This window comes from Paramisgurnus dabryanus, chromosome 9 (genome assembly GCF_030506205.2).
Source record: "Paramisgurnus dabryanus chromosome 9, PD_genome_1.1, whole genome shotgun sequence".
Lineage (NCBI taxonomy): Eukaryota > Metazoa > Chordata > Actinopteri > Cypriniformes > Cobitidae > Paramisgurnus > Paramisgurnus dabryanus.
Genome location: NC_133345.1, coordinates 6,254,497 through 6,271,212, shown reverse-complemented (window position 1 = coordinate 6,271,212; position 16,716 = coordinate 6,254,497). Strand labels below are relative to the sequence as shown.

General features: G+C 48.3%; 53 non-coding genes and 16 pseudogenes across 53 annotated transcripts in view; all 69 read right to left on the bottom strand.

Annotated features, from left to right (window-relative positions):
* Window positions 1-123: 123 nt before the first annotated feature.
* On the bottom strand, window positions 124-242 carry LOC135756669 (5S ribosomal RNA). Its single transcript, XR_012337598.1, has one exon. It is a non-coding gene; the product is annotated as a 5S ribosomal RNA (ribosomal RNA).
* A 125-nt stretch (window positions 243-367) lies between these two features.
* On the bottom strand, window positions 368-486 carry LOC135754548 (5S ribosomal RNA; annotated as a pseudogene).
* A 126-nt stretch (window positions 487-612) lies between these two features.
* On the bottom strand, window positions 613-731 carry LOC135754194 (5S ribosomal RNA). The gene has a single exon (XR_010534145.1). It is a non-coding gene; the product is annotated as a 5S ribosomal RNA (ribosomal RNA).
* Window positions 732-856: 125 nt separating this feature from the next.
* Window positions 857-975, bottom strand: LOC135756667 (5S ribosomal RNA; annotated as a pseudogene).
* A 120-nt stretch (window positions 976-1,095) lies between these two features.
* Window positions 1,096-1,214, bottom strand: LOC135754701 (5S ribosomal RNA). The gene has a single exon (XR_010534638.2). It is a non-coding gene; the product is annotated as a 5S ribosomal RNA (ribosomal RNA).
* A 126-nt stretch (window positions 1,215-1,340) lies between these two features.
* LOC135756163 (5S ribosomal RNA) lies at window positions 1,341-1,459 on the bottom strand. Its single transcript, XR_012337510.1, has one exon. It is a non-coding gene; the product is annotated as a 5S ribosomal RNA (ribosomal RNA).
* A 125-nt stretch (window positions 1,460-1,584) lies between these two features.
* LOC135754193 (5S ribosomal RNA) lies at window positions 1,585-1,703 on the bottom strand. The gene has a single exon (XR_010534144.2). It is a non-coding gene; the product is annotated as a 5S ribosomal RNA (ribosomal RNA).
* A 124-nt stretch (window positions 1,704-1,827) lies between these two features.
* LOC135754192 (5S ribosomal RNA) lies at window positions 1,828-1,946 on the bottom strand (annotated as a pseudogene).
* A 120-nt stretch (window positions 1,947-2,066) lies between these two features.
* LOC135756342 (5S ribosomal RNA) lies at window positions 2,067-2,185 on the bottom strand (annotated as a pseudogene).
* Window positions 2,186-2,311: 126 nt separating this feature from the next.
* Window positions 2,312-2,430, bottom strand: LOC135763369 (5S ribosomal RNA). Its single transcript, XR_012337509.1, has one exon. It is a non-coding gene; the product is annotated as a 5S ribosomal RNA (ribosomal RNA).
* Window positions 2,431-2,555: 125 nt separating this feature from the next.
* On the bottom strand, window positions 2,556-2,674 carry LOC135763769 (5S ribosomal RNA). The gene has a single exon (XR_012337508.1). It is a non-coding gene; the product is annotated as a 5S ribosomal RNA (ribosomal RNA).
* Window positions 2,675-2,799: 125 nt separating this feature from the next.
* On the bottom strand, window positions 2,800-2,918 carry LOC135762619 (5S ribosomal RNA). Its single transcript, XR_010539167.2, has one exon. It is a non-coding gene; the product is annotated as a 5S ribosomal RNA (ribosomal RNA).
* A 126-nt stretch (window positions 2,919-3,044) lies between these two features.
* On the bottom strand, window positions 3,045-3,163 carry LOC135763430 (5S ribosomal RNA). Its single transcript, XR_010539537.2, has one exon. It is a non-coding gene; the product is annotated as a 5S ribosomal RNA (ribosomal RNA).
* A 125-nt stretch (window positions 3,164-3,288) lies between these two features.
* LOC135763419 (5S ribosomal RNA) lies at window positions 3,289-3,407 on the bottom strand. Its single transcript, XR_010539536.1, has one exon. It is a non-coding gene; the product is annotated as a 5S ribosomal RNA (ribosomal RNA).
* Window positions 3,408-3,532: 125 nt separating this feature from the next.
* On the bottom strand, window positions 3,533-3,651 carry LOC135762312 (5S ribosomal RNA). Its single transcript, XR_010538871.2, has one exon. It is a non-coding gene; the product is annotated as a 5S ribosomal RNA (ribosomal RNA).
* A 125-nt stretch (window positions 3,652-3,776) lies between these two features.
* Window positions 3,777-3,895, bottom strand: LOC135763407 (5S ribosomal RNA; annotated as a pseudogene).
* Window positions 3,896-4,015: 120 nt separating this feature from the next.
* LOC135761966 (5S ribosomal RNA) lies at window positions 4,016-4,134 on the bottom strand (annotated as a pseudogene).
* Window positions 4,135-4,260: 126 nt separating this feature from the next.
* On the bottom strand, window positions 4,261-4,379 carry LOC135763395 (5S ribosomal RNA). The gene has a single exon (XR_010539534.1). It is a non-coding gene; the product is annotated as a 5S ribosomal RNA (ribosomal RNA).
* A 125-nt stretch (window positions 4,380-4,504) lies between these two features.
* On the bottom strand, window positions 4,505-4,623 carry LOC135757338 (5S ribosomal RNA). The gene has a single exon (XR_010536146.2). It is a non-coding gene; the product is annotated as a 5S ribosomal RNA (ribosomal RNA).
* A 125-nt stretch (window positions 4,624-4,748) lies between these two features.
* LOC135756220 (5S ribosomal RNA) lies at window positions 4,749-4,867 on the bottom strand (annotated as a pseudogene).
* Window positions 4,868-4,987: 120 nt separating this feature from the next.
* LOC135755127 (5S ribosomal RNA) lies at window positions 4,988-5,106 on the bottom strand. Its single transcript, XR_010535048.2, has one exon. It is a non-coding gene; the product is annotated as a 5S ribosomal RNA (ribosomal RNA).
* Window positions 5,107-5,232: 126 nt separating this feature from the next.
* Window positions 5,233-5,351, bottom strand: LOC135755037 (5S ribosomal RNA). Its single transcript, XR_010534961.2, has one exon. It is a non-coding gene; the product is annotated as a 5S ribosomal RNA (ribosomal RNA).
* Window positions 5,352-5,476: 125 nt separating this feature from the next.
* Window positions 5,477-5,595, bottom strand: LOC135756758 (5S ribosomal RNA). Its single transcript, XR_012337507.1, has one exon. It is a non-coding gene; the product is annotated as a 5S ribosomal RNA (ribosomal RNA).
* A 125-nt stretch (window positions 5,596-5,720) lies between these two features.
* Window positions 5,721-5,839, bottom strand: LOC135756767 (5S ribosomal RNA). The gene has a single exon (XR_012337593.1). It is a non-coding gene; the product is annotated as a 5S ribosomal RNA (ribosomal RNA).
* A 126-nt stretch (window positions 5,840-5,965) lies between these two features.
* On the bottom strand, window positions 5,966-6,084 carry LOC135756439 (5S ribosomal RNA). The gene has a single exon (XR_012337506.1). It is a non-coding gene; the product is annotated as a 5S ribosomal RNA (ribosomal RNA).
* Window positions 6,085-6,208: 124 nt separating this feature from the next.
* On the bottom strand, window positions 6,209-6,327 carry LOC135754940 (5S ribosomal RNA). The gene has a single exon (XR_010534869.2). It is a non-coding gene; the product is annotated as a 5S ribosomal RNA (ribosomal RNA).
* A 125-nt stretch (window positions 6,328-6,452) lies between these two features.
* On the bottom strand, window positions 6,453-6,571 carry LOC135755876 (5S ribosomal RNA). The gene has a single exon (XR_010535774.2). It is a non-coding gene; the product is annotated as a 5S ribosomal RNA (ribosomal RNA).
* A 125-nt stretch (window positions 6,572-6,696) lies between these two features.
* LOC135757337 (5S ribosomal RNA) lies at window positions 6,697-6,815 on the bottom strand. The gene has a single exon (XR_010536145.1). It is a non-coding gene; the product is annotated as a 5S ribosomal RNA (ribosomal RNA).
* Window positions 6,816-6,940: 125 nt separating this feature from the next.
* Window positions 6,941-7,059, bottom strand: LOC135757222 (5S ribosomal RNA). Its single transcript, XR_012337604.1, has one exon. It is a non-coding gene; the product is annotated as a 5S ribosomal RNA (ribosomal RNA).
* Window positions 7,060-7,186: 127 nt separating this feature from the next.
* On the bottom strand, window positions 7,187-7,305 carry LOC135754333 (5S ribosomal RNA). The gene has a single exon (XR_010534279.2). It is a non-coding gene; the product is annotated as a 5S ribosomal RNA (ribosomal RNA).
* A 125-nt stretch (window positions 7,306-7,430) lies between these two features.
* Window positions 7,431-7,549, bottom strand: LOC135755755 (5S ribosomal RNA). Its single transcript, XR_010535656.2, has one exon. It is a non-coding gene; the product is annotated as a 5S ribosomal RNA (ribosomal RNA).
* A 126-nt stretch (window positions 7,550-7,675) lies between these two features.
* Window positions 7,676-7,794, bottom strand: LOC135757172 (5S ribosomal RNA). Its single transcript, XR_012337505.1, has one exon. It is a non-coding gene; the product is annotated as a 5S ribosomal RNA (ribosomal RNA).
* A 125-nt stretch (window positions 7,795-7,919) lies between these two features.
* On the bottom strand, window positions 7,920-8,038 carry LOC135755930 (5S ribosomal RNA; annotated as a pseudogene).
* A 120-nt stretch (window positions 8,039-8,158) lies between these two features.
* On the bottom strand, window positions 8,159-8,277 carry LOC135756317 (5S ribosomal RNA). Its single transcript, XR_012337632.1, has one exon. It is a non-coding gene; the product is annotated as a 5S ribosomal RNA (ribosomal RNA).
* A 126-nt stretch (window positions 8,278-8,403) lies between these two features.
* Window positions 8,404-8,522, bottom strand: LOC135755093 (5S ribosomal RNA). Its single transcript, XR_010535016.2, has one exon. It is a non-coding gene; the product is annotated as a 5S ribosomal RNA (ribosomal RNA).
* A 125-nt stretch (window positions 8,523-8,647) lies between these two features.
* Window positions 8,648-8,766, bottom strand: LOC135757335 (5S ribosomal RNA). Its single transcript, XR_010536143.2, has one exon. It is a non-coding gene; the product is annotated as a 5S ribosomal RNA (ribosomal RNA).
* Window positions 8,767-8,891: 125 nt separating this feature from the next.
* Window positions 8,892-9,010, bottom strand: LOC135754332 (5S ribosomal RNA; annotated as a pseudogene).
* A 120-nt stretch (window positions 9,011-9,130) lies between these two features.
* On the bottom strand, window positions 9,131-9,249 carry LOC135723930 (5S ribosomal RNA). Its single transcript, XR_010523609.1, has one exon. It is a non-coding gene; the product is annotated as a 5S ribosomal RNA (ribosomal RNA).
* A 125-nt stretch (window positions 9,250-9,374) lies between these two features.
* LOC135756910 (5S ribosomal RNA) lies at window positions 9,375-9,493 on the bottom strand. The gene has a single exon (XR_012337504.1). It is a non-coding gene; the product is annotated as a 5S ribosomal RNA (ribosomal RNA).
* Window positions 9,494-9,618: 125 nt separating this feature from the next.
* LOC135755243 (5S ribosomal RNA) lies at window positions 9,619-9,737 on the bottom strand. The gene has a single exon (XR_010535158.2). It is a non-coding gene; the product is annotated as a 5S ribosomal RNA (ribosomal RNA).
* Window positions 9,738-9,863: 126 nt separating this feature from the next.
* Window positions 9,864-9,982, bottom strand: LOC135757333 (5S ribosomal RNA). Its single transcript, XR_010536142.1, has one exon. It is a non-coding gene; the product is annotated as a 5S ribosomal RNA (ribosomal RNA).
* A 125-nt stretch (window positions 9,983-10,107) lies between these two features.
* Window positions 10,108-10,226, bottom strand: LOC135755807 (5S ribosomal RNA). The gene has a single exon (XR_010535706.2). It is a non-coding gene; the product is annotated as a 5S ribosomal RNA (ribosomal RNA).
* Window positions 10,227-10,351: 125 nt separating this feature from the next.
* LOC135756560 (5S ribosomal RNA) lies at window positions 10,352-10,470 on the bottom strand. Its single transcript, XR_012337503.1, has one exon. It is a non-coding gene; the product is annotated as a 5S ribosomal RNA (ribosomal RNA).
* A 125-nt stretch (window positions 10,471-10,595) lies between these two features.
* Window positions 10,596-10,714, bottom strand: LOC135754847 (5S ribosomal RNA). Its single transcript, XR_010534777.2, has one exon. It is a non-coding gene; the product is annotated as a 5S ribosomal RNA (ribosomal RNA).
* A 125-nt stretch (window positions 10,715-10,839) lies between these two features.
* Window positions 10,840-10,958, bottom strand: LOC135756850 (5S ribosomal RNA). The gene has a single exon (XR_010536010.2). It is a non-coding gene; the product is annotated as a 5S ribosomal RNA (ribosomal RNA).
* Window positions 10,959-11,085: 127 nt separating this feature from the next.
* Window positions 11,086-11,204, bottom strand: LOC135756735 (5S ribosomal RNA). Its single transcript, XR_010535999.2, has one exon. It is a non-coding gene; the product is annotated as a 5S ribosomal RNA (ribosomal RNA).
* Window positions 11,205-11,329: 125 nt separating this feature from the next.
* LOC135756559 (5S ribosomal RNA) lies at window positions 11,330-11,448 on the bottom strand. The gene has a single exon (XR_012337502.1). It is a non-coding gene; the product is annotated as a 5S ribosomal RNA (ribosomal RNA).
* Window positions 11,449-11,574: 126 nt separating this feature from the next.
* Window positions 11,575-11,693, bottom strand: LOC135754645 (5S ribosomal RNA). The gene has a single exon (XR_010534583.2). It is a non-coding gene; the product is annotated as a 5S ribosomal RNA (ribosomal RNA).
* Window positions 11,694-11,818: 125 nt separating this feature from the next.
* Window positions 11,819-11,937, bottom strand: LOC135755427 (5S ribosomal RNA; annotated as a pseudogene).
* A 120-nt stretch (window positions 11,938-12,057) lies between these two features.
* Window positions 12,058-12,176, bottom strand: LOC135754644 (5S ribosomal RNA). Its single transcript, XR_010534582.2, has one exon. It is a non-coding gene; the product is annotated as a 5S ribosomal RNA (ribosomal RNA).
* Window positions 12,177-12,302: 126 nt separating this feature from the next.
* Window positions 12,303-12,421, bottom strand: LOC135754751 (5S ribosomal RNA). The gene has a single exon (XR_010534684.2). It is a non-coding gene; the product is annotated as a 5S ribosomal RNA (ribosomal RNA).
* A 125-nt stretch (window positions 12,422-12,546) lies between these two features.
* Window positions 12,547-12,665, bottom strand: LOC135757332 (5S ribosomal RNA). Its single transcript, XR_010536141.2, has one exon. It is a non-coding gene; the product is annotated as a 5S ribosomal RNA (ribosomal RNA).
* A 125-nt stretch (window positions 12,666-12,790) lies between these two features.
* On the bottom strand, window positions 12,791-12,909 carry LOC135757331 (5S ribosomal RNA). The gene has a single exon (XR_010536140.2). It is a non-coding gene; the product is annotated as a 5S ribosomal RNA (ribosomal RNA).
* A 126-nt stretch (window positions 12,910-13,035) lies between these two features.
* LOC135757330 (5S ribosomal RNA) lies at window positions 13,036-13,154 on the bottom strand. The gene has a single exon (XR_010536139.1). It is a non-coding gene; the product is annotated as a 5S ribosomal RNA (ribosomal RNA).
* A 125-nt stretch (window positions 13,155-13,279) lies between these two features.
* Window positions 13,280-13,398, bottom strand: LOC135757329 (5S ribosomal RNA). Its single transcript, XR_010536138.1, has one exon. It is a non-coding gene; the product is annotated as a 5S ribosomal RNA (ribosomal RNA).
* A 125-nt stretch (window positions 13,399-13,523) lies between these two features.
* Window positions 13,524-13,642, bottom strand: LOC135756558 (5S ribosomal RNA; annotated as a pseudogene).
* Window positions 13,643-13,762: 120 nt separating this feature from the next.
* On the bottom strand, window positions 13,763-13,881 carry LOC135755294 (5S ribosomal RNA). The gene has a single exon (XR_010535206.2). It is a non-coding gene; the product is annotated as a 5S ribosomal RNA (ribosomal RNA).
* A 125-nt stretch (window positions 13,882-14,006) lies between these two features.
* Window positions 14,007-14,125, bottom strand: LOC135757328 (5S ribosomal RNA). The gene has a single exon (XR_010536137.2). It is a non-coding gene; the product is annotated as a 5S ribosomal RNA (ribosomal RNA).
* A 125-nt stretch (window positions 14,126-14,250) lies between these two features.
* Window positions 14,251-14,369, bottom strand: LOC135757327 (5S ribosomal RNA; annotated as a pseudogene).
* A 120-nt stretch (window positions 14,370-14,489) lies between these two features.
* Window positions 14,490-14,608, bottom strand: LOC135754643 (5S ribosomal RNA). The gene has a single exon (XR_010534581.2). It is a non-coding gene; the product is annotated as a 5S ribosomal RNA (ribosomal RNA).
* Window positions 14,609-14,734: 126 nt separating this feature from the next.
* Window positions 14,735-14,853, bottom strand: LOC135724025 (5S ribosomal RNA). The gene has a single exon (XR_010523701.1). It is a non-coding gene; the product is annotated as a 5S ribosomal RNA (ribosomal RNA).
* A 120-nt stretch (window positions 14,854-14,973) lies between these two features.
* On the bottom strand, window positions 14,974-15,091 carry LOC135726413 (5S ribosomal RNA; annotated as a pseudogene).
* Window positions 15,092-15,217: 126 nt separating this feature from the next.
* LOC135722716 (5S ribosomal RNA) lies at window positions 15,218-15,336 on the bottom strand. Its single transcript, XR_010522442.1, has one exon. It is a non-coding gene; the product is annotated as a 5S ribosomal RNA (ribosomal RNA).
* A 121-nt stretch (window positions 15,337-15,457) lies between these two features.
* LOC135726624 (5S ribosomal RNA) lies at window positions 15,458-15,576 on the bottom strand (annotated as a pseudogene).
* Window positions 15,577-15,696: 120 nt separating this feature from the next.
* On the bottom strand, window positions 15,697-15,815 carry LOC135725542 (5S ribosomal RNA; annotated as a pseudogene).
* A 126-nt stretch (window positions 15,816-15,941) lies between these two features.
* On the bottom strand, window positions 15,942-16,060 carry LOC135725246 (5S ribosomal RNA; annotated as a pseudogene).
* Window positions 16,061-16,185: 125 nt separating this feature from the next.
* Window positions 16,186-16,304, bottom strand: LOC135723554 (5S ribosomal RNA). The gene has a single exon (XR_010523253.1). It is a non-coding gene; the product is annotated as a 5S ribosomal RNA (ribosomal RNA).
* A 125-nt stretch (window positions 16,305-16,429) lies between these two features.
* Window positions 16,430-16,548, bottom strand: LOC135722715 (5S ribosomal RNA). The gene has a single exon (XR_010522441.1). It is a non-coding gene; the product is annotated as a 5S ribosomal RNA (ribosomal RNA).
* A 126-nt stretch (window positions 16,549-16,674) lies between these two features.
* Window positions 16,675-16,716, bottom strand: part of LOC135722714 (5S ribosomal RNA) — a 119-nt gene continuing 77 nt past the window's right edge. The window contains exon 1 of the ribosomal RNA XR_010522440.1: window positions 16,675-16,716. This exon is cut by the window's right edge and continues 77 nt beyond it. This is a non-coding gene — a ribosomal RNA (5S ribosomal RNA).

The following is a 16,716-nucleotide window of genomic DNA, read 5'->3' as shown; positions in this document are numbered from 1 at the left end:
TGCTGACTCGATTCGAGAGACACTTCAAGGCTAATGTGGCAACGCAATGACATCGGTAAATGGTTACAGAAAGGACGCATTCATGGGAAAAAATGACATAAAAAAATTAATTAATTAATTAATTGCTTACAGCACCTGGTATTCCCAGGCGGTCTCCCATCCAAGAACTAACCAGGCCCGACCCTGCTTGGCTTCCGAGATCAGACGAGAGCGGGCGTGCTCAGGGTGGTGTGGCCGTAAGCGAGTGCTGACTCGCTTCGATAGACACTTCAAGACTTATGTGGCAACGCCATGACATCAGTGAACGCTTACAGAAAGGTCGCATTCATGGGAAAAAATGACATAAAAAAATAATTAATTAATTAAATGCTTACAGCACCTGGTATTCCCAGGCAATCCCCCAACCAAGTACTAAACAGGCCCGACCCTGCTTGGCTTCCGAGATCAGACGAGAGCGGGCGTGCTCAGGGTGGTGTGGCCGTAAGCGAGTGCTGACTCGATTCGAGAGACACTTCAAGGCTAATGTGGCAACGCAATGACATCGGTAAATGGTTACAGAAAGGACGCATTCATGGGAAAAAATGACATAAAAAAAATTATTAATTAATTAAATGCTTACAGCACCTGGTATTCCCAGGCGGTCTCCCATCCAAGTACTAACCAGGCCCGACCCTGCTTGGCTTCCGAGATCAGACGAGAGCGGGCGTGCTCAGGGTGGTGTGGCCGTAAGCGAGTGCAGACTTGATTCGAGAGACACTTCAAAACTAATGTGGCAACGCCATGCCATGGGAGAACGCTTACAGAAAGGACGCATTCATGGGAAAAAATGACATAAAAAAATAATTAATTAATTAAATGCTTAGAGCACCTGGTATTCCCAGGCGGTCTCCCATCCAAGTACTAACCAGGCCCGACCCTGCTTGGCTTACGAGATCAGACGAGAGCGGGCGTGCTCAGGGTGGCGTGGCCGTAAACGAGTGCTGACTTGATTCGAGAGACACTTCAAAACTAATGTGGCAACGCCATGCCATGGGAGAACGCTTACAGAAAGGACGCATTCATGGGAAAAATGACATAAATAATTAATTAATTTAATTCTTACAGCACCAGGTATTCCCAGGCGGTCTCCCATCCAAGTACTAACCAGGCCCGACCCTGCTTGGCTTCCGAGATCAGACGAGAGCGGGCGTGCTCAGGGTGGTGTGGCCGTAAACGAGTGCTGACTCGATTCGAGAGACACTTCAAGGCTAATGTGGCAACGCAATGACATCGGTAAATGGTTACAGAAAGGACGCATTCATGGGAAAAAATGACATAAAAAAAATAATTAATTAATTAAATGCTTACAGCACCTGGTATTCCCAGGCGGTCTCCCATCCAAGTACTAACCAGGCCCGACCCTGCTTGGCTTCCGAGATCAGACGAGAGCGGGCGTGCTCAGGGTGGTGTGGCCGTAAGCGAGTGCTGACTCGATTCGAGAGACACTTCAAGGCTAATGTGGCAACGCAATGACATCGGTAAATGGTTACAGAAAGGACGCATTCATGGGAAAATATGACATAAATAAATATTTAATTAATTAAATGCTTACAGCACCTGGTATTCCCAGGCGGTCTCCCATCCAAGTACTAACCAGGCCCGACCCTGCTTGGCTTCCGACATCAGACGAGAGCGGGCGTGCTCAGGGTGGTGTGGCCGTAAGCGAGTGCTGACTCGCTTCGATAGACACTTCAAGACTTATGTGGCAACGCCATGACATCAGTGAACGCTTACAGAAAGATCGCATTCATGGGAAAAAATGACATAAAAAATAATTAATTAATTAAATGCTTAGAGCACCAGGTATTCCCAGGCGGTCTCCCATCCAAGTACTAACCAGGCCCGACCCTGCTTGGCTTACGAGATCAGACGAGAGCGGGCGTGCTCAGGGTGGCGTGGCCGTAAGCGAGTGCTGACTTGATTCGAGAGACACTTCAAAACTAATGTGGCAACGCCATGCCATGGGAGAACGCTTACAGAAAGGACGCATTCATGGGAAAAATGACATAAATAATTAATTAATTTAATTCTTACAGCACCAGGTATTCCCAGGCGGTCTCCCATCCAAGTACTAACCAGGCCCGACCCTGCTTGGCTTCCAAGATCAGACGAGAGCGGGCGTGCTCAGGGTGGTGTGGCCGTAAACGAGTGCTGACTCGATTCGAGAGACACTTCAAGGCTAATGTGGCAACGCAATGACATCGGTAAATGGTTACAGAAAGGACGCATTCATGGGAAAAAATGACATAAAAAAAATAATTAATTAATTAAATGCTTACAGCACCTGGTATTCCCAGGCGGTCTCCCATCCAAGTACTAACCAGGCCCGACCCTGCTTGGCTTCCGAGATCAGACGAGAGCGGGCGTGCTCAGGGTGGTGTGGCCGTAAGCGAGTGCTGACTCGATTCGAGAGACACTTCAAGGCTAATGTGGCAACGCAATGACATCGGTAAATGGTTACAGAAAGGACGCATTCATGGGAAAATATGACATAAATAAATATTTAATTAATTAAATGCTTACAGCACCTGGTATTCCCAGGCGGTCTCCCATCCAAGTACTAACCAGGCCCGACCCTGCTTGGCTTCCGAGATCAGACGAGAGCGGGCGTGCTCAGGGTGGTGTGGCCGTAAGCGAGTGCTGACTCGCTTCGATAGACACTTCAAGACTTATGTGGCAACGCCATGACATCGGTGAACACTTACAGAAAGATCGCATTCATGGGAAAAAATGACATAAAAAAATAATTAATTAATTAAATGCTTACAGCACCTGGTATTCCCAGGCGGTCTCCCATCCAAGTACTAACCAGGCCCGACCCTGCTTGGCTTACGAGATCAGACGAGAACGGGCGTGCTCAGGGTGGTGTGGCCGTAAGCGAGTGCTGACTCGATTCGAGAGACACTTCAAGGCTAATGTGGCAACGCAATGACATCGGTAAATGGTTACAGAAAGGACGCATTCATGGGAAAAAATGACATAAAAAAATTAATTAATTAATTAATTGCTTACAGCACCTGGTATTCCCAGGCGGTCTCCCATCCAAGAACTAACCAGGCCCGACCCTGCTTGGCTTCCGAGATCAGACGAGAGCGGGCGTGCTCAGGGTGGTGTGGCCGTAAGCGAGTGCTGACTCGCTTCGATAGACACTTCAAGACTTATGTGGCAACGCCATGACATCAGTGAACGCTTACAGAAAGGTCGCATTCATGGGAAAAAATGACATAAAAAAATAATTAATTAATTAAATGCTTACAGCACCTGGTATTCCCAGGCGGTCTCCCATCCAAGTACTAACCAGGCCCGACCCTGCTTGGCTTCCGAGATCAGACGAGAGCGGGCGTGCTCAGGGTGGTGTGGCCGTAAGCGAGTGCTGACTCGATTCGAGAGACACTTCAAGGCTAATGTGGCAACGCAATGACATCGGTAAATGGTTACAGAAAGGACGCATTCATGGGAAAAAATGACATAAAAAATTTATTAATTAATTAAATGCTTACAGCACCTGGTATTCCCAGGCGGTCTCCCATCCAAGTACTAACCAGGCCCGACCCTGCTTGGCTTCCGAGATCAGACGAGAGCGGGCGTGCTCAGGGTGGTGTGGCCGTAAGCGAGTGCAGACTTGATTCGAGAGACACTTCAAAACTAATGTGGCAACGCCATGCCATGGGAGAACGCTTACAGAAAGGACGCATTCATGGGAAAAAATGACATAAAAAAATAATTAATTAATTAAATGCTTAGAGCACCTGGTATTCCCAGGCGGTCTCCCATCCAAGTACTAACCAGGCCCTACCCTGCTTGGCTTACGAGATCAGACGAGAGCGGGCGTGCTCAGGGTGGCGTGGCCGTAAACGAGTGCTGACTTGATTCGAGAGACACTTCAAAACTAATGTGGCAACGCCATGCCATGGGAGAACGCTTACAGAAAGGACGCATTCATGGGAAAAATGACATAAATAATTAATTAATTTAATTCTTACAGCACCAGGTATTCCCAGGCGGTCTCCCATCCAAGTACTAACCAGGCCCGACCCTGCTTGGCTTCCGAGATCAGACGAGAGCGGGCGTGCTCAGGGTGGCGTGGCCGTAAACGAGTGCTGACTCGATTCGAGAGACACTTCAAGGCTAATGTGGCAACGCAATGACATCGGTAAATGGTTACAGAAAGGACGCATTCATGGGAAAAAATGACATAAAAAAAATAATTAATTAATTAAATGCTTACAGCACCTGGTATTCCCAGGCGGTCTCCCATCCAAGTACTAACCAGGCCCGACCCTGCTTGGCTTCCGAGATCAGACGAGAGCGGGCGTGCTCAGGGTGGTGTGGCCGTAAGCGAGTGCTGACTCGATTCGAGAGACACTTCAAGGCTAATGTGGCAACGCAATGACATCGGTAAATGGTTACAGAAAGGACGCATTCATGGGAAAATATGACATAAATAAATATTTAATTAATTAAATGCTTACAGCACCTGGTATTCCCAGGCGGTCTCCCATCCAAGTACTAACCAGGCCCGACCCTGCTTGGCTTCCGACATCAGACGAGAGCGGGCGTGCTCAGGGTGGTGTGGCCGTAAGCGAGTGCTGACTCGCTTCGATAGACACTTCAAGACTTATGTGGCAACGCCATGACATCAGTGAACGCTTACAGAAAGATCGCATTCATGGGAAAAAATGACATAAAAAAATAATTAATTAATTAAATGCTTAGAGCACCAGGTATTCCCAGGCGGTCTCCCATCCAAGTACTAACCAGGCCCGACCCTGCTTGGCTTACGAGATCAGACGAGAGCGGGCGTGCTCAGGGTGGCGTGGCCGTAAGCGAGTGCTGACTTGATTCGAGAGACACTTCAAAACTAATGTGGCAACGCCATGCCATGGGAGAACGCTTACAGAAAGGACGCATTCATGGGAAAAATGACATAAATAATTAATTAATTTAATTCTTACAGCACCAGGTATTCCCAGGCGGTCTCCCATCCAAGTACTAACCAGGCCCGACCCTGCTTGGCTTCCGAGATCAGACGAGAGCGGGCGTGCTCAGGGTGGTGTGGCCGTAAACGAGTGCTGACTCGATTCGAGAGACACTTCAAGGCTAATGTGGCAACGCAATGACATCGGTAAATGGTTACAGAAAGGACGCATTCATGGGAAAAAATGACATAAAAAAAATAATTAATTAATTAAATGCTTACAGCACCTGGTATTCCCAGGCGGTCTCCCATCCAAGTACTAACCAGGCCCGACCCTGCTTGGCTTCCGAGATCAGACGAGAGCGGGCGTGCTCAGGGTGGTGTGGCCGTAAGCGAGTGCTGACTCGATTCGAGAGACACTTAAAGGCTAATGTGGCAACGCAATGACATCGGTAAATGGTTACAGAAAGGACGCATTCATGGGAAAATATGACATAAATAAATATTTAATTAATTAAATGCTTACAGCACCTGGTATTCCCAGGCGGTCTCCCATCCAAGTACTAACCAGGCCCGACCCTGCTTGGCTTCCGAGATCAGACGAGAGCGGGCGTGCTCAGGGTGGTGTGGCCGTAAGCGAGTGCTGACTCGCTTCGATAGACACTTCAAGACTTATGTGGCAACGCCATGACATCGGTGAACACTTACAGAAAGATCGCATTCATGGGAAAAAATGACATAAAAAAATAATTAATTAATTAAATGCTTACAGCACCTGGTATTCCCAGGCGGTCTCCCATCCAAGTACTAACCAGGCCCGACCCTGCTTGGCTTACGAGATCAGACGAGAACGGGCGTGCTCAGGGTGGTGTGGCCGTAAGCGAGTGCTGACTCGATTCGAGAGACACTTCAAGGCTAATGTGGCAACGCAATGACATCGGTAAATGGTTACAGAAAGGACGCATTCATGGGAAAAAATGACATAAAAAAAATAATTAATTAATTAAATGCTTACAGCACCTGGTATTCCCAGGCGGTCTCCCATCCAAGTACTAACCAGGCCCGACCCTGCTTGGCTTCCGAGATCAGACGAGAGCGGGCGTGCTCAGGGTGGTGTGGCCGTAAGCGAGTGCTGACTCGCTTCGATAGACACTTCAAGACTTATGTGGCAACGCCATGACATCAGTGAACGCTTACAGAAAGGTCGCATTCATGGGAAAAAATGACATAAAAAAATATTTAATTATTAAATGCTTACAGCACCTGGTATTCCCAGGCGGTCTCCCATCCAAGTACTAACCAGGCCCGACCCTGCTTGGCTTCCGAGATCAGACGAGAGCGGGCGTGCTCAGGGTGGTGTGGCCGTAAGCGAGTGCTGACTCGATTCGAGAGACACTTCAAGGCTAATGTGGCAACGCAATGACATCGGTAAATGGTTACAGAAAGGACGCATTCATGGGAAAAAATGACATAAAAAAATTATTAATTAATTAAATGCTTACAGCACCTGGTATTCCCAGGCGGTCTCCCATCCAAGTACTAACCAGGCCCGACCCTGCTTGGCTTCCGAGATCAGACGAGAGCGGGCGTGCTCAGGGTGGTGTGGCCGTAAGCGAGTGCTGACTCGATTCGAGAGACACTTCAAGGCTAATGTGGCAACGCAATGACATCGGTAAATGGTTACAGAAAGGACGCATTCATGGGAAAATATGACATAAATAAATATTTAATTAATTAAATGCTTACAGCACCTGGTATTCCCAGGCGGTCTCCCATCCAAGTACTAACCAGGCCCGACCCTGCTTGGCTTCCGAGATCAGACGAGAGCGGGCGTGCTCAGGGTGGTGTGGCCGTAAGCGAGTGCTGACTCGCTTCGATAGACACTTCAAGACTTATGTGGCAACGCCATGACATCGGTGAACACTTACAGAAAGATCGCATTCATGGGAAAAAATGACATAAAAAAATAATTAATTAATTAAATGCTTACAGCACCTGGTATTCCCAGGCGGTCTCCCATCCAAGTACTAACCAGGCCCGACCCTGCTTGGCTTACGAGATCAGACGAGAGCGGGCGTGCTCAGGGTGGTGTGGCCGTAAGCGAGTGCTGACTCGATTCGAGAGACACTTCAAGGCTAATGTGGCAACGCAATGACATCGGTAAATGGTTACAGAAAGGACGCATTCATGGGAAAAAATGACATAAAAAAAAATAATTAATTAATTAAATGCTTACAGCACCTGGTATTCCCAGGCGGTCTCCCATCCAAGTACTAACCAGGCCCGACCCTGCTTGGCTTCCGAGATCAGACGAGAGCGGGCGTGCTCAGGGTGGTGTGGCCGTAAGCGAGTGCTGACTCGCTTCGATAGACACTTCAAGACTTATGTGGCAACGCCATGACATCAGTGAACGCTTACAGAAAGGTCGCATTCATGGGAAAAAATGACATAAAAAAATAATTAATTAATTAAATGCTTACAGCACCTGGTATTCCCAGGCGGTCTCCCATCCAAGTACTAACCAGGCCCGACCCTGCTTGGCTTCCGAGATCAGACGAGAGCGGGCGTGCTCAGGGTGGTGTGGCCGTAAGCGAGTGCTGACTCGATTCGAGAGACACTTCAAGGCTAATGTGGCAACGCAATGACATCGGTAAATGGTTACAGAAAGGACGCATTCATGGGAAAAAATGACATAAAAAAATTTATTAATTAATTAAATGCTTACAGCACCTGGTATTCCCAGGCGGTCTCCCATCCAAGTACTAACCAGGCCCGACCCTGCTTGGCTTCCGAGATCAGACGAGAGCGGGCGTGCTCAGGGTGGTGTGGCCGTAAGCGAGTGCAGACTTGATTCGAGAGACACTTCAAAACTAATGTGGCAACGCCATGCCATGGGAGAACGCTTACAGAAAGGACGCATTCATGGGAAAAAATGACATAAAAAAATAATTAATTAATTAAATGCTTAGAGCACCTGGTATTCCCAGGCGGTCTCCCATCCAAGTACTAACCAGGCCCGACCCTGCTTGGCTTACGAGATCAGACGAGAGCGGGCGTGCTCAGGGTGGCGTGGCCGTAAACGAGTGCTGACTTGATTCGAGAGACACTTCAAAACTAATGTGGCAACGCCATGCCATGGGAGAACGCTTACAGAAAGGACGCATTCATGGGAAAAATGACATAAATAATTAATTAATTTAATTCTTACAGCACCAGGTATTCCCAGGCGGTCTCCCATCCAAGTACTAACCAGGCCCGACCCTGCTTGGCTTCCGAGATCAGACGAGAGCGGGCGTGCTCAGGGTGGTGTGGCCGTAAACGAGTGCTGACTCGATTCGAGAGACACTTCAAGGCTAATGTGGCAACGCAATGACATCGGTAAATGGTTACAGAAAGGACGCATTCATGGGAAAAAATGACATAAAAAAAATAATTAATTAATTAAATGCTTACAGCACCTGGTATTCCCAGGCGGTCTCCCATCCAAGTACTAACCAGGCCCGACCCTGCTTGGCTTCCGAGATCAGACAAGAGCGGGCGTGCTCAGGGTGGTGTGGCCGTAAGCGAGTGCTGACTCGATTCGAGAGACACTTCAAGGCTAATGTGGCAACGCAATGACATCGGTAAATGGTTACAGAAAGGACGCATTCATGGGAAAATATGACATAAATAAATATTTAATTAATTAAATGCTTACAGCACCTGGTATTCCCAGGCGGTCTCCCATCCAAGTACTAACCAGGCCCGACCCTGCTTGGCTTCCGACATCAGACGAGAGCGGGCGTGCTCAGGGTGGTGTGGCCGTAAGCGAGTGCTGACTCGCTTCGATAGACACTTCAAGACTTATGTGGCAACGCCATGACATCAGTGAACGCTTACAGAAAGATCGCATTCATGGGAAAAAATGACATAAAAAAATAATTAATTAATTAAATGCTTAGAGCACCAGGTATTCCCAGGCGGTCTCCCATCCAAGTACTAACCAGGCCCGACCCTGCTTGGCTTACGAGATCAGACGAGAGCGGGCGTGCTCAGGGTGGCGTGGCCGTAAGCGAGTGCTGACTTGATTCGAGAGACACTTCAAAACTAATGTGGCAACGCCATGCCATGGGAGAACGCTTACAGAAAGGACGCATTCATGGGAAAAATGACATAAATAATTAATTAATTTAATTCTTACAGCACCAGGTATTCCCAGGCGGTCTCCCATCCAAGTACTAACCAGGCCCGACCCTGCTTGGCTTCCGAGATCAGACGAGAGCGGGCGTGCTCAGGGTGGTGTGGCCGTAAGCGAGTGCTGACTCGATTCGAGAGACACTTAAAGGCTAATGTGGCAACGCAATGACATCGGTAAATGGTTACAGAAAGGACGCATTCATGGGAAAATATGACATAAATAAATATTTAATTAATTAAATGCTTACAGCACCTGGTATTCCCAGGCGGTCTCCCATCCAAGTACTAACCAGGCCCGACCCTGCTTGGCTTCCGAGATCAGACGAGAGCGGGCGTGCTCAGGGTGGTGTGGCCGTAAGCGAGTGCTGACTCGCTTCGATAGACACTTCAAGACTTATGTGGCAACGCCATGACATCGGTGAACACTTACAGAAAGATCGCATTCATGGGAAAAAATGACATAAAAAAATAATTAATTAATTAAATGCTTACAGCACCTGGTATTCCCAGGCGGTCTCCCATCCAAGTACTAACCAGGCCCGACCCTGCTTGGCTTACGAGATCAGACGAGAACGGGCGTGCTCAGGGTGGTGTGGCCGTAAGCGAGTGCTGACTCGATTCGAGAGACACTTCAAGGCTAATGTGGCAACGCAATGACATCGGTAAATGGTTACAGAAAGGACGCATTCATGGGAAAAAATGACATAAAAAAAATAATTAATTAATTAAATGCTTACAGCACCTGGTATTCCCAGGCGGTCTCCCATCCAAGTACTAACCAGGCCCGACCCTGCTTGGCTTCCGAGATCAGACGAGAGCGGGCGTGCTCAGGGTGGTGTGGCCGTAAGCGAGTGCTGACTCGCTTCGATAGACACTTCAAGACTTATGTGGCAACGCCATGACATCAGTGAACGCTTACAGAAAGGTCGCATTCATGGGAAAAAATGACATAAAAAAATATTTAATTAATTAAATGCTTACAGCACCTGGTATTCCCAGGCGGTCTCCCATCCAAGTACTAACCAGGCCCGACCCTGCTTGGCTTCCGAGATCAGACGAGAGCGGGCGTGCTCAGGGTGGCGTGGCCGTAAGCGAGTGCTGACTCGATTCGAGAGACACTTCAAGGCTAATGTGGCAACGCAATGACATCGGTAAATGGTTACAGAAAGGACGCATTCATGGGAAAAAATGACATAAAAAAATTATTAATTAATTAAATGCTTACAGCACCTGGTATTCCCAGGCGGTCTCCCATCCAAGTACTAACCAGGCCCGACCCTGCTTGGCTTCCGAGATCAGACGAGAGCGGGCGTGCTCAGGGTGGTGTGGCCGTAAGCGAGTGCTGACTCGATTCGAGAGACACTTCAAGGCTAATGTGGCAACGCAATGACATCGGTAAATGGTTACAGAAAGGACGCATTCATGGGAAAATATGACATAAATAAATATTTAATTAATTAAATGCTTACAGCACCTGGTATTCCCAGGCGGTCTCCCATCCAAGTACTAACCAGGCCCGACCCTGCTTGGCTTCCGAGATCAGACGAGAGCGGGCGTGCTCAGGGTGGTGTGGCCGTAAGCGAGTGCTGACTCGCTTCGATAGACACTTCAAGACTTATGTGGCAACGCCATGACATCGGTGAACACTTACAGAAAGATCGCATTCATGGGAAAAAATGACATAAAAAAATAATTAATTAATTAAATGCTTACAGCACCTGGTATTCCCAGGCGGTCTCCCATCCAAGTACTAACCAGGCCCGACCCTGCTTGGCTTACGAGATCAGACGAGAGCGGGCGTGCTCAGGGTGGTGTGGCCGTAAGCGAGTGCTGACTCGATTCGAGAGACACTTCAAGGCTAATGTGGCAACGCAATGACATCGGTAAATGGTTACAGAAAGGACGCATTCATGGGAAAAAATGACATAAAAAAAAATAATTAATTAATTAAATGCTTACAGCACCTGGTATTCCCAGGCGGTCTCCCATCCAAGTACTAACCAGGCCCGACCCTGCTTGGCTTCCGAGATCAGACGAGAGCGGGCGTGCTCAGGGTGGTGTGGCCGTAAGCGAGTGCTGACTCGCTTCGATAGACACTTCAAGACTTATGTGGCAACGCCATGACATCAGTGAACGCTTACAGAAAGGTCGCATTCATGGGAAAAAATGACATAAAAAAATATTTAATTAATTAAATGCTTACAGCACCTGGTATTCCCAGGCGGTCTCCCATCCAAGTACTAACCAGGCCCGACCCTGCTTGGCTTCCGAGATCAGACGAGAGCGGGCGTGCTCAGGGTGGTGTGGCCGTAAGCGAGTGCTGACTCGATTCGAGAGACACTTCAAGGCTAATGTGGCAACGCAATGACATCGGTAAATGGTTACAGAAAGGACGCATTCATGGGAAAAAATGACATAAAAAAAATTATTAATTAATTAAATGCTTACAGCACCTGGTATTCCCAGGCGGTCTCCCATCCAAGTACTAACCAGGCCCGACCCTGCTTGGCTTCCGAGATCAGACGAGAGCGGGCGTGCTCAGGGTGGTGTGGCCGTAAGCGAGTGCAGACTTGATTCGAGAGACACTTCAAAACTAATGTGGCAACGCCATGCCATGGGAGAACGCTTACAGAAAGGACGCATTCATGGGAAAAAATGACATAAAAAAATAATTAATTAATTAAATGCTTAGAGCACCTGGTATTCCCAGGCGGTCTCCCATCCAAGTACTAACCAGGCCCGACCCTGCTTGGCTTACGAGATCAGACGAGAGCGGGCGTGCTCAGGGTGGCGTGGCCGTAAGCGAGTGCTGACTTGATTCGAGAGACACTTCAAAACTAATGTGGCAACGCCATGCCATGGGAGAACGCATACAGAAAGGACGCATTCATGGGAAAAATGACATAAATAATTAATTAATTTAATTCTTACAGCACCAGGTATTCCCACGCGGTCTCCCATCCAAGTACTAACCAGGCCCGACCCTGCTTGGCTTCCGAGATCAGACGAGAGCGGGCGTGCTCAGGGTGGTGTGGCCGTAAACGAGTGCTGACTCGATTCGAGAGACACTTCAAGGCTAATGTGGCAACGCAATGACATCGGTAAATGGTTACAGAAAGGACGCATTCATGGGAAAAAATGACATAAAAAAAATAATTAATTAATTAAATGCTTACAGCACCTGGTATTCCCAGGCGGTCTCCCATCCAAGTACTAACCAGGCCCGACCCTGCTTGGCTTCCGAGATCAGACGAGAGCGGGCGTGCTCAGGGTGGTGTGGCCGTAAGCGAGTGCTGACTCGATTCGAGAGACACTTCAAGGCTAATGTGGCAACGCAATGACATCGGTAAATGGTTACAGAAAGGACGCATTCATGGGAAAATATGACATAAATAAATATTTAATTAATTAAATGCTTACAGCACTTGGTATTCCCAGGCGGTCTCCCATCCAAGTACTAACCAGGCCCAACCCTGCTTGGCTTCCGAGATCAGACGAGAGCGGGCGTGCTCAGGGTGGTGTGGCCGTAAGCGAGTGCTGACTCGCTTCGATAGACACTTCAAGACTTATGTGGCAACGCCATGACATCGGTGAACACTTACAGAAAGATCGCATTCATGGGAAAAAATGACATTAAAAAATAATTAATTAATTAAATGCTTACAGCACCTGGTATTCCCAGGCGGTCTCCCATCCAAGTACTAACCAGGCCCGACCCTGCTTGGCTTACGAGATCAGACGAGAACGGGCGTGCTCAGGGTGGTGTGGCCGTAAGCGAGTGCTGACTCGATTCGAGAGACACTTCAAGGCTAATGTGGCAACGCAATGACATCGGTAAATGGTTACAGAAAGGACGCATTCATGGGAAAAAATGACATAAAAAAAATTATTAATTAATTAAATGCTTACAGCACCTGGTATTCCCAGGCGGTCTCCCATCCAAGTACTAACCAGGCCCGACCCTGCTTGGCTTCCGAGATCAGACGAGAGCGGGCGTGCTCAGGGTGGTGTGGCCGTAAGCGAGTGCAGACTTGATTCGAGAGACACTTCAAAACTAATGTGGCAACGCCATGCCATGGGAGAACGCTTACAGAAAGGACGCATTCATGGGAAAATATGACATAAATAAATATTTAATTAATTAAATGCTTACAGCACCTGGTATTCCCAGGCGGTCTCCCATCCAAGTACTAACCAGGCCCGACCCTGCTTGGCTTCCGAGATCAGACGAGAGCGGGCGTGCTCAGGGTGGTGTGGCCGTAAGCGAGTGCCGACTCGAATCGACAGACACTTCAAGACTTATGTGGCAACGCCATGACATCAGTGAACGCTTACAGAAAGAACGCATTCATGGGAAAAAATGACATAAATAAATATTTAATTAATTAAATGCTTACAGCACCTGGTATTCCCAGGCAATCTCCCATCCAAGTACTAACCAGGCCCGACCCTGCTTGGCTTCCGAGATCAGACGAGAGCGGGCGTGCTCAGGGTGGTGTGGCCGTAAGCGAGTGCGGACTTGATTCGAGAGACACTTTAAAACTAATGTGGCAACGGCATGCCATGGGAGAACGCTTACAGAAAGGACGCATTCATGGGAAAAATGACATAAAAAATTAATTAATTAAATTCTTACAGCACCAGGTATTCCCAGGCGGTCTCCCATCCAAGTACTAACCAGGCCCGACCCTGCTTGGCTTCCGAGATCAGACGAGAGCGGGCGTGCTCAGGGTGGTGTGGCCGTAAACGAGTGCTGACTCGATTCGAGAGACACTTCAAGGCTAATGTGTCAACGCAATGACATCGGTAAATGGTTACAGAAAGGACGCATTCATGGGAAAAAATGACATAAAAAAATAATTAATTAATTAAATGCTTACAGCACATGGTATTCCCAGGCGGTCTCCCATCCAAGTACTAACCAGGCCCGACCCTGCTTGGCTTCCGAGATCAGACGAGAGCGGGCGTGCTCAGGGTGGTGTGGCCGTAAGCGAGTGCTGACTCGCTTCGATAGACACTTCAAGACTTATGTGGCAACGCCATGACATCAGTGAACGCTTACAGAAAGATCGCATTCATGGGAAAAAATGACATAAAAAAATAATTAATTAATTAAATGCTTAGAGCACCTGGTATTCCCAGGCGGTCTCCCATCCAAGTACTAACCAGGCCCGACCCTGCTTGGCTTACGAGATCAGACGAGAGCGGGCGTGCTCAGGGTGGCGTGGCCGTAAGCGAGTGCTGACTTGATTCGAGAGACACTTCAAAACTAATGTGGCAACGCCATGCCATGGGAGAACGCTTACAGAAAGGACGCATTCATGGGAAAAATGACATAAATAATTAATTAATTTAATTCTTACAGCACCAGGTATTCCCAGGCGGTCTCCCATCCAAGTACTAACCAGGCCCGACCCTGCTTGGCTTCCGAGATCAGACGAGAGCGGGCGTGCTCAGGGTGGTGTGGCCGTAAACGAGTGCTGACTCGATTCGAGAGACACTTCAAGGCTAATGTGGCAACGCAATGACATCGGTAAATGGTTACAGAAAGGACGCATTCATGGGAAAAAATGACATAAAAAAAATAATTAATTAATTAAATGCTTACAGCACCTGGTATTCCCAGGCGGTCTCCCATCCAAGTACTAACCAGGCCCGACCCTGCTTGGCTTCCGAGATCAGACGAGAGCGGGCGTGCTCAGGGTGGCGTGGCCGTAAACGAGTGCTGACTTGATTCGAGAGACACTTCAAAACTAATGTGGCAACGCCATGCCATGGGAGAACGCTTACAGAAAGGACGCATTCATGGGAAAAATGACATAAATAATTAATTAATTTAATTCTTACAGCACCAGGTATTCCCAGGCGGTCTCCCATCCAAGTACTAACCAGCCCGACCCTGCTTGGCTTCCGAGATCAGACGAGAGCGGGCGTGCTCAGGGTGGTGTGGCCGTAAACGAGTACTGACTCGATTCGAGAGACACTTCAAGGCTAATGTGGCAATGCAATGACATCGGTAAATGGTTACAGAAAGGACGCATTCATGGGAAAAAATGACATAAAAAAAATAATTAATTAATTAAATGCTTACAGCACCTGGTATTCCCAGGCGGTCTCCCATCCAAGTACTAACCAGGCCCGACCCTGCTTGGCTTCCGAGATCAGACGAGAGCGGGCGTGCTCAGGGTGGTGTGGCCGTAAGCGAGTGCTGACTCGCTTCGATAGACACTTCAAGACTTATGTGGCAACGCCATGACATCAGTGAACGCTTACAGAAAGATCGCATTCATGGGAAAAAATGACATAAAAAAATAATTAATTAATTGCTTAGAGCACCTGGTATTCCCAGGCGGTCTCCCATCCAAGTACTAACCAGGCCCGACCCTGCTTGGCTTACGAGATCAGACGAGAGCGGGCGTGCTCAGGGTGGCGTGGCCGTAAGCGAGTGCTGACTTGATTCGAGAGACACTTCAAAACTAATGTGGCAACGCCATGCCATGGGAGAACGCTTACAGAAAGGACGCATTCATGGGAAAAATGACATAAATAATTAATTAATTTAATTCTTACAGCACCAGGTATTCCCAGGCGGTCTCCCATCGAAGTACTAACCAGGCCCGACCCTGCTTGGCTTCCGAGATCAGACGAGAGCGGGCGTGCTCAGGGTGGTGTGGCCGTAAACGAGTGCTGACTCGATTCGAGAGACACTTCAAGGCTAATGTGGCAACGCAATGACATCGGTAAATGGTTACAGAAAGGACGCATTCATGGGAAAAAATGACATAAAAAAATTAATTAATTAATTAAATGCTTACAGCACCTGGTATTCCCAGGCGGTCTCCAATCCAAGTACTAACCAGGCCCGACCCTGCTTGGCTTCCGAGATCAGACGAGAGCGGGCGTGCTCAGGGTGGTGTGGCCGTAAGCGAGTGCTGACTCGCTTCGATAGACACTTCAAGACTTATGTGGCAACGCCATGACATCAGTGAACGCTTACAGAAAGGTCGCATTCATGGGAAAAAATGACATAAAAAAATAATTAATTAATTAAATGCTTACAGCACCTGGTATTCCCAGGCGGTCTCCCATCCAAGTACTAACCAGGCCCGACCCTGCTTGGCTTCCGAGATCAGACGAGAGCGGGCGTGCTCAGGGTGGTGTGGCCATAAGCGAGTGCTGACTCGCTTCGATAGACACTTCAAGACTTATGTGGCAATGCCATGACATCAGTGAACGCTTACAGAAAGGTCGCATTCATGGGAAAAAATGACATAAAAAAATAATTAATTAATTAAATGCTTACAGCACCTGGTATTCCCAGGCGGTCTCCCATCCAAGTACTAACCAGGCCCGACCCTGCTTGGCTTCCGAGATCAGACGAGAGCGGGCGTGCTCAGGGTGGTGTGGCCGTAAGCGAGTGCTGACTCGATTCGAGAGACACTTCAAGGCTAATGTGGCAACGCAATGACATCGGTAAATGGTTACAGAAAGGACGCATTCATGGGAAAAAATGACATAAAAAAAATTATTAATCAATTAAATGCTTACAGCACCTGGTATTCCCAGGCGGTCTCCCATCCAAG